Source organism: Olea europaea, chromosome 2, assembly GCF_002742605.1.
Source record: "Olea europaea var. sylvestris chromosome 2, O_europaea_v1, whole genome shotgun sequence".
Lineage (NCBI taxonomy): Eukaryota > Viridiplantae > Streptophyta > Magnoliopsida > Lamiales > Oleaceae > Olea > Olea europaea.
The window spans coordinates 20,262,099-20,278,001 of NC_036238.1; the positions used below are offsets into that span (position 1 = coordinate 20,262,099).

General features: G+C 39.8%; 1 long non-coding RNA gene across 2 annotated transcripts; it reads right to left on the minus strand.

The window, feature by feature from the left end:
- Positions 1-14,629: 14,629 nt before the first annotated feature.
- Positions 14,630-15,813, minus strand: LOC111365828. Of its 2 annotated transcripts, none has more exons than XR_002697499.1 (2): positions 15,590-15,813; positions 14,630-15,330 (listed from the first exon to the last, which is right to left on the minus strand). It is a non-coding gene; the product is annotated as an uncharacterized LOC111365828 (long non-coding RNA). The 2 variants fall into 2 exon arrangements; XR_002697500.1 differs by having other exon boundaries at positions 14,630-14,964; positions 15,590-15,808.
- Between the last annotated feature and the right edge of the window lie 90 nt (positions 15,814-15,903).

The window sequence follows — 15,903 nt, forward strand, 5'->3', positions numbered from 1 at the left end:
GATTCACTAACGATAGCATCATCCCACAAGGGCGAATTACCCTACCTGTTGAGATGGGGTCAGCCCCCCTAGTGGCCCATCAGTTCATGGAGTTCCTGCTGGTAGACCACAGATCAGCTTACTATGGAGTTTTGGGCCGATCTTCCTTAAAAGATCTTTGGGCAGTCACTTCCATCCATTACTTGTGTATGAAGTTCCCAACTGAGCATGAGATTGCTACAGTTCGAGGCGACCAGATGGGCTCGAGAGCATGTTACCTCAACTCTCTGCAAAAATTCGAACCCCGCACTGTTAATGTCATTATAACAAATGTCGCTAACGAAGCTGTCATGGACATAGAAATGCTCGACGCCCCTAATCAAAGGCATACCTCCGAACAGGAGGAAGACGTCAACATGGTAGAGGCCCCTGAAAAAGGGCACCCTCTTGATGAGTTGGATCCTCGAATCATCGAGTCTGAACCAAATGCGATCCAATGGAAGAATTGGAAACTTTCCCCACCAACCCTGAAGACCCCACTCTGGTCTTGCGGATTGGAAAAGCGCTATACCCCGAAGTGAAAGAAGAAATGATAAACTTCCTGAAAAGGAACCTGGATGTCTTCGTCTGGAAACATGAAGACATGGTGGGACCAGAGCCAAAGGTCAGTTGCCACCACCTTAACATCAACTCCTCATGCGCCCCGCATCGGCAGAAAAAGTGAGCCCTCAACTCAGAGTGATATGAAGTGCTCAAAGAAGAAGTCGACAAATTAAGCTGCAGCGGCTTCATCAGAGAGGCCATCTATTCGAAGTGGATATCCGACCCGATCATCATGAAAAACTTAGCAGGAAATGGAGGGTATGTGTAGATTTCAAGAATCTGAACAGGGCATGTCCTAAGGACATCTTCCCTCTCCCAAGGATAGACCAACTGGTGGACTTCACTGCTGGACATGAGCTCTTAAGCTTCATGGATGCATACTCACGGTACAATCGGATACCCATGTTCCGACTTGATGAGAAATCGACATCGTTCATCACAGATAGAGGATTGTATTGCTATAAGGTGATGTCCTTCGAATTGAAAAATGTAAGAGCTACATATCAGAGGCTGGTCAATATGATGTTTGCCGAGCTCATTGACAAAACTATGGAAGTCGTCATGGACGAAATGCTAGTTAAAAGCCTCCAGGCGAAAGAGCATGTAAGTCATCTCTACTAGACCTTTCAGATTCTTAGAAAGTATAAAATGAAGTTGAACCCTTTCAAGTGTACCTTCGGGTAAATTTCTAGTGTATATTGTGAACAAAAGAGGAATCGAGGTGAATCCGAAAAAGACATTGGCCTTTTTGGAAATGAGGTCACCTCAGAAGTTAAAGGAGGTCCAAAACCTCAACGATTAGATAGCCGCACTCAGCCGCTTCATCTCCAGGGCCACTGATAAGAGCCTACCATTCTTCAAAGTCTTGAAGCAAGGAAAGAAGTTTTAATGGACAGATGAGTGCGAGGAAGCCTTCCAAGCGCTGAAAAAGCATTTAGGAGAGGCACTTCTACTATCCAAATCTGAACCACAAGAACCACTATTGCTGTACTTAGCGGTCTCAGACGAGGCTGTCAGCGTGGTCCTTGTCAGAGAAGAAAACATGCATCAACTGTCGGTGTACTATATTAGCAAGGCACTACTCCCAGCGGAGACGCGCTACCCAAATATGGAAAGGCTTGCACTCTCCCTTGTTACAGCATCAAGGATATTGAGACCATACTTTCAGGTCCATTCGATTGAAGTTCTCACCAACTTTTCCTTGAAACAAGTATTGCAGAGACGTGCTACTCCCAGCAGAGACGCGCTACCCAAATATGGAAAAGCTTGCACTCTCCCTTGTTACAGCATCAAGGATATTGAGACCATACTTTCAGGTCCATTCGATTGAAGTTCTCATCAACTTTTCCTTGAAACAAGTATTGCAGAGAATAGACGCTTCAGGCCGTTTGCTAAAATGGGCAATCGAGTTTAGCGAGTTTGGCGTATTATTCCGACCCCGAAACGCCATCAAGGATCAAGCCCTCACAAATTTTGTGGTTGAGTTTACCAAAACCCCAGAAGTGGAGGCGACAATGAAACTAGCCGAGCCCCCAATATGGAAACTATTTGTGGATGGATCGTCAGAAGAAACTGGCTCCAGAGCAAGAGTTGTTTTGGAAAGTCCAGAGGGTCATAAGCTAAACTGCGCAGTCAAGTTCGACTTCAAAGCCTCGAACAACACTGCGGAATATGAGGCCCTCCTAGCAGGCCTTAGACTAGCGAAAGAAATGCAAGTCAAAAGGCTCCTAACAAGTAGCGACTTGCAGCTTGTGGTAAGTCTACACAACGGAAAAAAGTTTGCAGCCAAAGACAGTGGCATGGCTGCGTATCTGAAATTGGGTTCTTAACCTAGTCCCTCACTCTTAGAGATTCGAACTGATTCAAGTCCCACGTCTCAAAAATACACACGCTGATGCCCTGTCCAAATTGGCCAGCGGTAGGGATTCGGAGTTGTTAAAATTGTCCCTATTGAGCGCCTACCGAAGCCCTCCATCTTTGGAGGTGAAGAGGTACTATGGATTGAAAGCACCCCAATTTGGATGCAACCTATCGTGGCCTACCTCAAAGATCGATCACTGCCAGTCTCGAAAAGCGAGGCGAAGAAATTGAGGAGGATGACTGCTCACTTTGTTCTCCAGAATGATGTACTCTACAAAAGAGGCTTTGCCTCGCCACTTCTCCGATGCGTTGGAGGGGAAGAAGCCACGTATATACTCAGGGAAATCCATGAGAGAGTCTATGGTAATCACTTCAGAGGAACGGCTCTGGCACACAAAGTACTTCGACGAGGCTACTTCTGGCCGACCCTGAAAAGGAATTCTTGCTAGTTTGTTAAAAAATGTGACAAGTGCTAACCCTTCTCAAACATTCAAAGGCAGCCTTCTCAGAACCTCTTTGTGGTCACCAGCCCGTGGCCGTTCGCCAAATGGGGCATCGACTTTATTGGCCCGCTTCCAAATGGAAGAGGAAGCGCTATTTTTGTTATTGTTGCCATTGACTACTTCACCAAGTGGGTCGAAACTGAACCTCTAGCAAAAATCACTGAAGCGAACACCACAAAGATCGTCCGGAAGAACATCATTTGCAGGTTCGACATTTCCCACTCTTTAGTGTCTAACAACGAAATGCAATTCGATAACAAAAGGATGCGAGACTTGTGTGACAAACTCAGCATAAGGAAGGACTTCTCAACACCTCATCACCCCCAAGTCAACGGGCAAGTTGAGACAGTGAACAAAACTATCAAGCATACTCTGAAAAGGAAGCTTGACGTCTCGAAAGGGACATGGGTCAATGAGCTTCCCCATATCCTCTGTGCCATTCGAACAACTAGCCGATCTGCAATAGGTGAAACACCCTTCTCCATGACCTACGAATCCGAAGTCATGAGTCCTGTCGAGGTGGGAATCCCCTCTCATCGTTAGATACATTTCAATGAGATCGGCAACGAAGAAGATCGAGTGTATGAACTCCACCTCCTTGAAGAAATGAGAGATTCGTCCCAAATAAAATTAGCTAAGTATCAAAGAAAGATGACCCGCTATTACAACTCCAAGGTCAGAAATCGAACTCTTCGTCTAGGAGACCTCATCCTCAGAAGGGTCTTCCAATCATCGAAGCCAACTGGGTCCGGAGTGTTCGGACTGAACTGGGAAGGTCCTTATCGCATCCGCAAGAAATCCCGACCCGGTACTTCAAAGACATGGCAGGGAAAGTGCTGCCCTATCGTGGAACATTGAACACTTGAGGAAGTACTATCAGTGACAAATGTATGTTCTGATCCGATCTCCATTTTGTCCAATCTATTGTAACATTCCTATCTTACTAAGTGCTGAAATTGTCTTAGTAAAAGATAATGTTGTAAGCTCTAAGTTATAATACCTCAGTTCTCCATTATGTTATACGGGTTAATCAATTGGTGCCTCAGTTCTTCAGTATTTTATATGGGTCAATTCTTCTGTCATCGACTGGTTATTATTGGTAAGTGGTGCTTAATATTTACTTATCCTTTACTCATCAAGATACAAACAGCTCAACATAAAAGTAAAGGGGAGAAGCAACAACTCTTGAAAAAATTTTGATTTCATTAACATCAAAATAAATTACAAAAGGTGGGTTGAAGCCGTTACAAAATGTTCCTATTCTATTTTAGAGACATCTTCAGCTCAGGCCTCTGGAGGGGCTTCAGTAGCTTCCTCGGCGGCCTTGTCAGGTCGGCCTCCAGTAGGCCCACCAAACTCCACTTCCAGGGAAGTTAAATCGAGAGTTGGGTAGACCTCCCTTAAGCGATCCAACATTGCCTGGGATTCGATAAGGCCTAGAAGTTGGAAAAGTCGTCATACAGTGGGTGTTCTTTGAAGTGATCGATGAAGTTCTGCACTGCTGACTCCCCCATCGCCTTCACATCGGCCTTCAGAGATTCGATCTCCTCAGCTTGGGCCTTTGCCTGCTGCCTCAGCTCGGCCTTCTTTTTGTTGGAGGCCTCCAGAGCCTCAGTGACAAGTCGGTGGTGCTCATTGGCATGATCGACTCTCCTTGACATAGCAGCCACCTGGCACTCCACTTCATAGAGCTCCTTCTTCAGCCTCTCTGTATCCTCATTGGCTCTGGCCACCCGACCCTCCACCTCTTGTCTAGCCTTTTCTGCTTTCGAGGCCTTTGCTTGGCGGCCCACACTGCATCGCCATAGTGCAGTGCCTTATCAAGATGCTTGGCCAGATCCTCCCTCTTGGCATTGAGGTCCTTGATCAAGCCCTGAAGTTGAACACTTGTACTCAGGGCCCGGGTGATGCAAGCGCTGTTGGCAGCAACCAGGTCCTCTGCGGTACAGGAGGCTATATGGTCTTTTCATTTCTCGATCCAATACTTGCTATGGATAAGGGCTACAGCCGCTGTCTCGGAAGGCAAGGCCTCCAAAACCTCCCTCACCGGCTCCTCTTTATTGGTGTTCAGGAAGTCCACCTTCTTTTTTGGGCGAGCCCTCTTTCTCCTCTGCTGCGCCGGCACTTGTGTGACTGGAAGGGCAGAAATTGGGGGATCGACCGGGGTAGCAGCAGGAGCCGCCGTCCTCTCCCTTATGGCCACGCCAGTGGGGATTGTTGTTTGACGGAGGATCGGACAGCCCTCGCCACTATTGGCCCCTTGACGAGCTAGTAGCCCTCTTCCCCTTTCTTTAGAGAGCTACCTCTGGATCCTCCTTCTCCTCTGCTGCGGGCTGGAGCTGTTGGCTCGCAGCCACTAAGTCTTCCATTTGCTTTTTATAAGCGAAGGAGAAGGTCTTCAGGGCCTTTGCCTCGACCATCATTCATTGGATAGTTTTAAAGTCAGGCCTCACCAGCCTCTTTTTGTTGAAATCGTCTACAGCAAAACAAAATGGATTAGTACAAGTACAATGAGTTCGGAAATTCATTACAATATGTACACTTCAGATAGTTACCTTGGGAGGCCATCAGTTCGTGCGTAACGAAGTAAATGTTCTTCCTGATAAGCTCTTTATAGGATCTCCTCTTCAGCTAAAGCTGATAAACAATGGAAATTATATCGAACTCCTTGACAGAAAGCTCGCATCGAGGAAGAGTATCTGCAAGAATAACAAATAGTTAATTTTCGAGATGATGTGAAATGCAAAAAACCACAAGGCTCCAGTACTCACTAAGTGTTGAATACTTTGTGGGGACCGTAAAAGGCGCCAGGGTGTCCCCCTCCATTGTGTCCCATCTCCCTAAGGCCCAGCACCATGAGCTCTTCCATTCCATGATGGAGCTCGACAGATCGAGCACAAATGGAGTGTGGGAACCCCATGAAGTCAGGTAGTGCCATCCCCTGGTCTTATCACCCCCCGTCACTACCTTAGGGATGTACAAAGTCTGAAAAATTGAAAATGGCATCTTTATCCTAAGCGATGCCTCCTTCCATAGCATCCATGACCCCACCATTTGGCTCCAAGAGTTGGGCTTCAATTAGGTCGGGGTTAGGCCATAAGACCTCTGAATATAGCGAAAGAAAGGATTGATCGGCAACCTAAGGCCAGCCCTAAAAAGTGCTTCACTCACAGCTACGCAGCCCGACCTAGGGTAACAGACTCGTTCATCAGACTCTGGCAAAATTAAACCCACACTGTCTGGGATCCTATACTCCTTCCTAAGTCTATCGAGGTCGGCAGGCTTAAGTTTGGAAGGGTAATCAGACGTCCTCCAATACCCACACTGTCTGGGATCCTATACTCCTTCCTAAGTCTATGGAGGTCGGTAGGCTTAAGTTTGGAAGGGTAATCAGACGCCCCCCCAGTGTATGAAAGTGTCTACCGAGCTATCAAGTCGCCTCCAAATATTTTTCCCCTAATATCGCCTCAAGCAATTTCGAGGAGGTCGCTAATACTGGCTGGTCAACCCTCACTATTTCCAACTCTCTCCCAAACGACCCACTACCCTCAGAGGCCATTTTTTCAAAAAAAAATTGTGAAAAAACTCAAGAATACTTAAGAAAGTCGACTAGAATGGGTGCCCAAACGCCTAAAAGCTCAAAACCAACTCCGTAAAGTCGCCGGAGATCGCAAAGAGAGCCAAAACTCGCCGAAAATCACCAAGAAATTTGAGAGCATTAGGGATTCTGAGTTTGCAAAGGTAAAAATGTTCGAATGGCACTAAGTCCTCCTTTTATAGAAGAACTCAGACGATCCCCACCGTTGAATTCAAACGATGTCAATCTAGGCCGTTCATCTCATCACAAATCTGGATTGTTGAAATGAAACGCCAGATTTGATCAACGCCCAAGATCTGACTGTGCCCCTCACACACGCATAAAACATGTCACTTTGAACAACAACAGTCGTCAACAACAAGTGGCCGTAGCAGCCCGTTTTCTGGGAACAGGCAGCACATCCAACTGTCGCCTTAGAAATACGCGATAATTGTCACATCGATTAACGTTATAATAAGACGCTTCAGATCAGAGACGAGCCCTCCCAACACATTGTCCCCTATGGATCAACGCACCGGTAACAGATACGCTTTCTCCTCAGCTTTTTAGAGCTTCAACACACCTGAGGTTCTTCACCTTGTACGCTGCGTTTCCAAGCTTTAGAAAGCTCAAGTCATCTCCCAACGTGTCGCCCCTTGTGGGTCAATGCACCGGTAGCAGATACGCTTCCTTCTCAGCTTTTCAAAGCTTTAACGCATCTGATGTTCTTCACCTCGGACACTGTGTTTCCAAGCTTTACAAAACTCAAGCCATCTCCCAACGCATCGTCCCCTGTGGGTTAACGCATCGGTAGCAAATACGCTTCTTCCTCAACTTTTCAGAGCTTCAACACATCTGAGATTCTTCGCCTTGGAATCAGTGTTTCCAAGCTTTACAAAGCTTTAGCCCTCCCCACGCATCATCCTCGGTAGCAGATGACCTCCTTCCCCAGCGGAATTACAACTCATACGCCTCGGTGGAACACTAAAGGCTCGCCATGAAACAATGAACAATCAACTGAGAGGACGCCCTACTCACATCGCCTCGGTTATCACTAGGCCCCAAACAACAGGTGTTCGGCACATCTGCTTACTTCGCCCTTTCACATCAGCACTTCATCAGAGTCATGGTCCCTACTGCAAGGTCGGCATACACAATCGGGAAAACAAGTCCACCCATAATATAAATATTCATGCCTGAACTCGAGGGGACCACTGTTACACTCCTAACTAAACTACTTCGGAACATCAGGCACACCACTCTTCGAAGTGCCACGTGCCATCCGAAGTGGTTCCAAAGTGATGCCAACTCCCGACGACCTCAATATGACGCGCTGTGAGATGAAGAGTAGATCCACTAAGGTAACCGAAGTGCCCCTTGACTCCGAAGCCTTGAGCACTCCGAGGTGCTCCTTTAACAGATCTCTCCGCCGCCACTGTCAGAAAAATATCTGTCAGGATCTCCTCTACCTCCAAGGATCAATTGATGTAACGTCTTCATAGGTCTAGTTGATGTGACGTATCAACTTTATGTCAGCTCAACTCAGAAGAACTAATTGCCCGCCCACTCTAGACGCAACTGATTGACGCCTATGAGCAAACGCCTCACATCGTCAGATGCATACACGTGTTTCACATCTAACGGTGCTCTACATCTATAAATACCCAAGGTTTGATAAGAGACAAAGGTAATGAAACTCTTACAATTTAGCTATCCATACTAAGAAATTTATATTCTCCTCCCCACTCTCTTGCATAACTTGAACACTGTTCTGATCACCCAACGCTGACTTGACCGTCGAAGTGTATGTTGCCGCCGCCGCCGCCACTAGTTCCTGCCGTGTGCTTCTGACCTTGCATGTTGTGCGCAGGGAGGATTACGTGGAGTAGCTGTCTGTTGGCCACGTGGAAGGTCCAATTCGCGAGGTCAATAGACTCTTTTAATGCAACACAAGACAAGTACAACGAAAGAAAAGATAAATCATTTTTCATATTTTAAAATAACTAGGGCAAAGAAAATAAGAAAAATATATGAATTGATTATTACACATTTGGTGACATTCCTACTTGTCACCGGTGTTTTAAAAATAATAATGAATGGCGAGCTGTAGTGGCCAAGCATCGGGTTAAGTGAATCTAAACAAGGTTCAGGCGTAAAAAAACGTGAAATTCTTATTTTTAATGTTATTTTAAAATTTTAATCAATCTAAAAAAATATTTAATAATACATACAAATTATAATACTGAGCATAACAAAAATATATTTTCAAACTATAAACAAGATATAATATAATAGTGCTAATTGAAAGAAAAATGATTAATTAACTTAATAAAATATAAATAACTATTTAATCAATAGTACAATATACTACACTCTATAGTCAAATCAAAGATACAATACACTATAATCAAACTAAAAAAATTCTTATTCCATATCGAAAGTTCACAACAAATTTTTTTTGAAGATGCTCTCTATAAATTAGAGGGCAAATAATTTTTTGGGACTTTCAATTCCAATGACTAAAAGTTGAAAAATTTATAATTATTAAACAATAATAAGAAAAAAATAAGGCGCACCTTAAACAATCAATGCTTCCGTTGATTGCTTAATTAGTCGCCGGGGCCCTAGGTGTGGCGTTTTTGCTACTCTTCAGGCCTTACAACACTACTTATCACAACTTTTAACCCCCGTTTGAGCCCCATTATGTGGAGATTATAATGTCTTGGATAGTGTTTGTTTCAAAAATGAGTGGTTGAAAAGAAAAGAAAAGTTTTTGGTTTACGTTTAATAATATTTTATTGAAAATTGTGTAATTAAAAATAGAAGAGAGAAAATTTTAATTTAATTTAATGAGAAATAATGGGGGTCAAACGGGACTTAATCTCCCAATTCTAGAAAGAAAAGAATTTTACACCTTTTCCTTTTAAAGGGAAGAAATTATTAAAATAAAATTAAATAAAAAATTACCTTTCCCAAACACTCAAGAGAAAGGAGGGAAAAAAACTGCAATCTCTATTGCATTTGCAGCATATATTGATCCATTTCCGATATCTGAAAAACAATTTTCTTAAAAAAAAAATTGATAATTTATAGAAAAAATACATACCTTGAATAGATAGTTGAGTAGCTCCAATAAATGGGCCGGGCAACAACCAAACCTAGGACTATGCAATAAAGAGCTTGCCCAATTAAGTTGTCCAATAAAAAAGTGGAAAGTATATGGGGGTAGACAAGGGACGGATCCAGCACCTGGAAAGCCCTACGGCATTGCATGCTGGATCCGTAGAAAGCACCTTTTTACTATTGATGAAAGATGAAAGTTTTATATTATATATTTGATAATTCATTGGTTGAAGCTTTCACATTCAAATTGGACGTTTTGGGTTCAAATCTCCTTCAAAGTATTTTATAGTGTTATTTTTCAAATTCTACAATTTTTACAAAAACATTTTATACCCCTGTTTGATTTTCATTCTTTTCTCATTAAAATAAAAAATATCATCGTTATCCATCACATCAAGCCACCAAATTTGAATTTATATCTCTTGTGTGGAATCGTAACGACTATATTTTTCATTCTCATTATTTTAAAAATAGAAATAAACAGAGGCTATATCTCAAATATACTGCCATTTTAGAAGTACAAAAGAACAAACCAAACACACAAATACTGTCCCGATTTGCTCAAGAACTCAGATCAGATTTCTTCCCAAAATTTTTCATTTCTCAAAATCCCTAATTTCATGCATAATCTTCTCCAATGATTTATACAAATTTGCTTTGTTAGTTGCTGTCTCCGTTTTCTTTTGTAATCTTACATTCTAGTAATAAAAGTGAAAGACGGAGATGGCCGTACATTTCAATAAAACCGAAGCCTCTGGCCCTATGGAAGAATTTGGATGTAAAACCCATCATCGCTCTCAGTTAATTCTGTTCTTTTTTGCCATTTTGTGGGAAATGAATTATGAAGGACTAATGGGTTGAATTAATTTTGAATTCTTGAATCGATCGATTTGTGTTTTGCATATTCTGAATCTGGCCAACCAAATTGCAACTCTTCATTTTGCTATTTCTTCTCTGGCAAAATCATCAGCCATTGCCAAGTTCGGCCAGTTAATGTTAGCTCCGCCGTTGCAATCAAGAAGTGGACTGCAGCCTGGACTCTATTAAGAGTTTGTAACTTCTCTGAGCATTTTTGGCCTTTGGGACACAACAAGGGCCCCGTTTGGTTTGGTTATAAATTGGATTTTTAGAAAAAAAAAATTATAAAAATTAATAAACTATGTGGTTGAAAATAGGGCTAAGCAAATCTCCCGAACCGAACCGACCGAACCGAACCCGAACCGAATCGAACCGAACCCGACGGTTCTTGTCAAATTAAATACCCGAACGGATATCTGAATTGAGAACCGACGGGTACGGTTCGATTCTCGGTTCTAGACCTAGAACCGAAGAACCGAATAAGAACCGAATAAGAACCGAATCTTTCTAATTTTTTTTTTTTATATTGAGTAAATCAAATTATTTTAATTTTTTCTAAACAAATTAATAAATTAACAATTTCTAAATCCAAAATTTTGGCCCAATAATTTGTTTCATTTCTAATTTTTTTAATTTTTGGCCCAATTACCCATTTTATTGTTTCATTTCTTAGCCAAGCAAGATCAAATCCACTAAATAACCATAAACACCAACACCAAAGTGCATAACGTTGTCTTGACTTTCGCACTCACTCTCGCAGCCTTGTTAATATTCCAAAACCTATACAATTATCGGTCGACACTATGACCTCCGATCAAAACTGTGACCTTCGCCAACCGAAGCTTTGATCGTAGCGATCATTTGAACAAGGTAGTTTACTAGTCTCTGACATTCCAAAACCATTGAATGTATCATTAGTTGTATTTATATAATGTTTTTATAAATGTTAAAAAATTTAATTATAGTACAGAACCGAACCGAACCCGAACGGTTCCATAATTATATTTGGACCCGACGGTTCCATTTATTAGATACCCGAAAAGTTCGGTTCGGTTCTCTTTAGAACCGAACCGAACCGACCCGCGCTCACCCCTAGTTGAAAAATTGATAAAACTTGTGGAATATATGGCTGAAAATAATTGCAAAAATTCGTGCTAAACAAAAACCAAGGACAAGGAGTAATTATATCACTTAATTGATGAGTTAACTAAGGAACTATTATATATTCACCCTGTAATTCTATTTAACTTTAGGATCGAAACATTGAATGGCGATAAAACATATGATTTAGCACCTCCGGAGAACAGAGAATTATATGTTCCTCGCTAGATCTTATTTCGATAGGTTAAAAGAATTTAGGGTCCGTTTGATTGTAAATGTGGAATTTGGGAAGAAAGAAAATGAATTCCAGGGAATTGAATTATCTAGAAATTATTTTCCTGGGAATTTTCAATTAATAGTGTTTGATTGGTATAATTTTTCACGTGGAAAATGTTGAAATAAAGTGTTTTTTAGTGTTCGTTTGGCTTTGTTTTACATAAAAATTGTCAATTTAAGAGATATCCACTTCTACCATTGTTTCTAGAATTTGTTTTCATTGACAACCAAAAAATAATAATAATAAAAAACTCATCTATATTTTGGTGTTCGTTTAACTTTGTTTTACATGAAAATTTTCAATTAAAAGAATATTCTCTTTTACAATTATTCATAGAATTTGTTCCCATTGTCAAAAAAAATTTTAAAAAAAAATGATAATAAAAAATAAAAAATTGGGTGGAAAATGAAGGAAAACAAGGTCATGTGAGGGGAGGGGGAATTCAAATTCCATGGAAAATTTGGACAATCAAACACCTTTAATTGGATGGAAAATGGAGTAATCAAACATACTCTTAGACTTCTAAAGTGATGAAGACTGTCACTTGTTGACATCAATGTCGTCGTTTACACTTGATGGTGGGGCCATTATTTGGAGAAATATCAAGTAATCATACATTGTTGAGTCCACCATTGATGCCAAGTATGTGACAGCTTATAAAGCTACTAAATTGGATGTATGACCAGAAAATCTTAATGGACATCGAGGTGGTGCTTGTATTTGTACATGTCTTTACACTATATTGTGATAACAGTGGGATTGTGGCAAACGTTAAAGAACCATGAGTTATCAGAGGAGTAAACGCATTGAACGAAAATATCATCTCTTAAAAGAGATGGTAGAGAAAGTGTGGTTGTCAATAAAATTGCTACTAGGATGAACTTGTAGATTCGTTTACTAAGAGCCTATCAACTAAGGTGTTCGAGGGATATCTACAAGACATGAGGTAGCAAGACTTGACACATATATTCTAGGGCAAGTGAGAGATTTATTGGCTTGTGTGTCCATATAATATACTTTGCTATGATAAAAATAATTATTTATAATAAATAAGTTGTGATTTTATTTATTTATTGCATTATTTATTATTGAGCATGCAAATTAAAGTGTTCATGATCACTTGAGACAATATAATTTGGATACTTACGTTGAAAAGTAAAGTGTGACACAACTTATATTTTGATTATAAATAATTTGTTCACAACAAATGAACAAGGGTTGACACCTTGTACTGAAATATTATAATATTGATCGATTCACCATTTAGATTTATGATTTATCCTTATAACAGAAATAGTAAAAGGTAACACTAGCACATTTGGAATGTATTAAATGGACCACGTGTCGAATTTAATTCCATAGTATGACCATGCGGAGAATTAAATCACACTAGACTACTGTGTATTTCATCTAAATCCCTTAACAACATTATGTATATATTTTAATGATTTTAATGGTTTTTTGATTTATCAATGGGTGATATCAATTTAATTAGCCAAATATCTCGATGAGTTAGGAACATGAGAATGAGCGGAGTGCAGAATATGAATTCGTGTCGGGAACCGTCACCCTGAAAAATTGGTAATGACTACTTAAATATTTTTTGTTAAACGATTAAAATCTGAACTCAATGTTTAGTGATAGCTACACTTCGACATCTGTGATTAATTCACAAGACCATTGAAGAAAATGAAACTTAAGTTAGTGGGAATAATTAGAAGGTTAAAACGATCATTTATGCTCGTACCTAATTATCGGATTTCGAATAGGGATAATATATATATACAACAGGTTAGATAAAGATTTATTGGTTTTTGTGATCTTATATATTCCAAAAGTTCATTCTTTTGCCTTTAGTGAAAAAAGCAAATACTAATAATTACATTGTGTGGTATGGATCGACTAGACATGATCTAATTATTGGAGTTTGGATAATATATGTCCGATCAGGTCCCTATGGTGGCTCCATAAAATATTGAAACTTAATTACGATAATTATAATAGTTTTTGGCTTAGTTGTAATTAAAATAAAATTTTATACTTGATTGTAATTACTATGAAAGATGTAAACTTGATTATAATTGTAATTGAGGTTCTAGGACTACACATGTAATTACATGTAAACTAATTGAATTTGAACTTTAATTAAAACTCCTACTTAAATTTTAATTAGAACTCGTACTTGAATATGAAATTATTATTGTACAAGAATTGTAACTATTTTATCTCTATAAATAGAGATTAGATGGAAAAAAATGTTATTTGTATATCGGAGTTGACACTTCGGTATACACTCTCCTCACATGAAGGAATGGGCCCACGAAAATAAAAATATCTTGGGATCCCCCATGTGAAGAGTGCATACCGGATAGTCAATCCCGATGTACGTGTAACAAAACTCTAGATGGAATTAGACATCTTATGAAATTTTACAACATTCATAATATATAATTTCATGGTATTCAAATTTGGAGAGAATAATTATTGTCTCATCTTATTCAATTATTCAGTTCAAGAATTAATTTCTTGATTTAATTAAAAATAAGGTGCCCACCCACCGATATAATCTTAACTTTGGAGAATATTATAGAAGACTTGGAGGTTTGAAGTATTAAGTTCTTAAAATTAAAAAACTATAAGTTCGTAATCCAAAAAATTGGAAATTTGTGATTCAGAATTAATTCAAGAATTAACCATCTAATTTAGGTAAAAAAAATCAATTCCTTTATTTCTGATATAGCATACCCGTAAACATCTAAATGATCTTGTTTATTGAATTAACGAAATTTTTAATTTCTAAATAATTTCACTTCCACATTCCAGCAGTTAATACGTTCATCAAGTAATACAAAAAATTATACAGACTTTGCAACCGTTGGAAATGATATATTTGTAGTCTATAACTGTACAAAAAGAGACCTTAAAGCAACAATTTTGCTAGTGTAATTTCCATGGAAGACAGTGGAGATTGGAGCAAGACCCGACCCATGAATTTGTACATTCTCCACCACCATTGGAGCTTCCTCCACCATCACAACACCGGCAAACCACCCCAAGAGTGGAAAAAACCTTCGAGTCTTCTACTAATCAATTTTACAAATTAAACTGATTACTATAAAACGAACACGACCCTCAAATGAACTAAATAAAATCGTCATAATTAAGTGGAGGTGTCAATTTGGTTAGGCCCATGATCAATTTTACAAACTAACTTCTATAAAATGAACAATTAGATGGAACAAAGAAAATAGACACGATTAAGCCAAGGTGTCAAATTGATTGAGCCAGCACACAACTAAGAACCCATTAGGCAGACTTCCGAAAATTCGAAGGCTGTTTCTAAAATTAAGAAGTTACATTTGAGTATAGCATGTTGTTTCACTAGGAGTCTATTTGGGAATGATTTTGAGAATTAATTTTTTGATTGTTAGGAGAAAAGTGGAGTTCACCTGTGAGAGAAGAAATCAAATATGATGATTGGAATAGTGAAATAACAGTCAAAAATCAATTATTTGGAGCAAAAAATCGCTCCCTAATAAGCTGTAGAATAGATTTTAGATAAAACTGGTCTAATATAACTTTCTCAATAAGCTTTTATATAAAAAAACAGAAACAAAAGTAAAAATCCCGCCAAATGGGCCCTAAATCTCTGTGATTATATAAAAGATAAGAATACTGGTTTTTATTTTTTTTAATGCTTATTCTTACCTTGTTGAGGAGATAGGAAGGGGGCTGGCCCTGCCCTGGCTTCAGTGCAGCTGCTTTCTTGACATGCAAAACTGATTATAGAAAAAAGCAACACAAAGAACGGAGTGAGCCTAAACCAGCCCATGAACGTATTTCTGTATGTTTCTTTGGGTTTAACGTAAATTCGCAAAGGAATTCGTTTGTCTTACATTTTAGGCATTTCCAAGCAGATTATAATCTTTATATGATAGTTCATACTTGATTCTAGAATATGGGGCAGACAAACAGCCCCCCCCCCCCCCCCCCCCCCCCCCCCCCCCCCCCCCCCCCCGGGG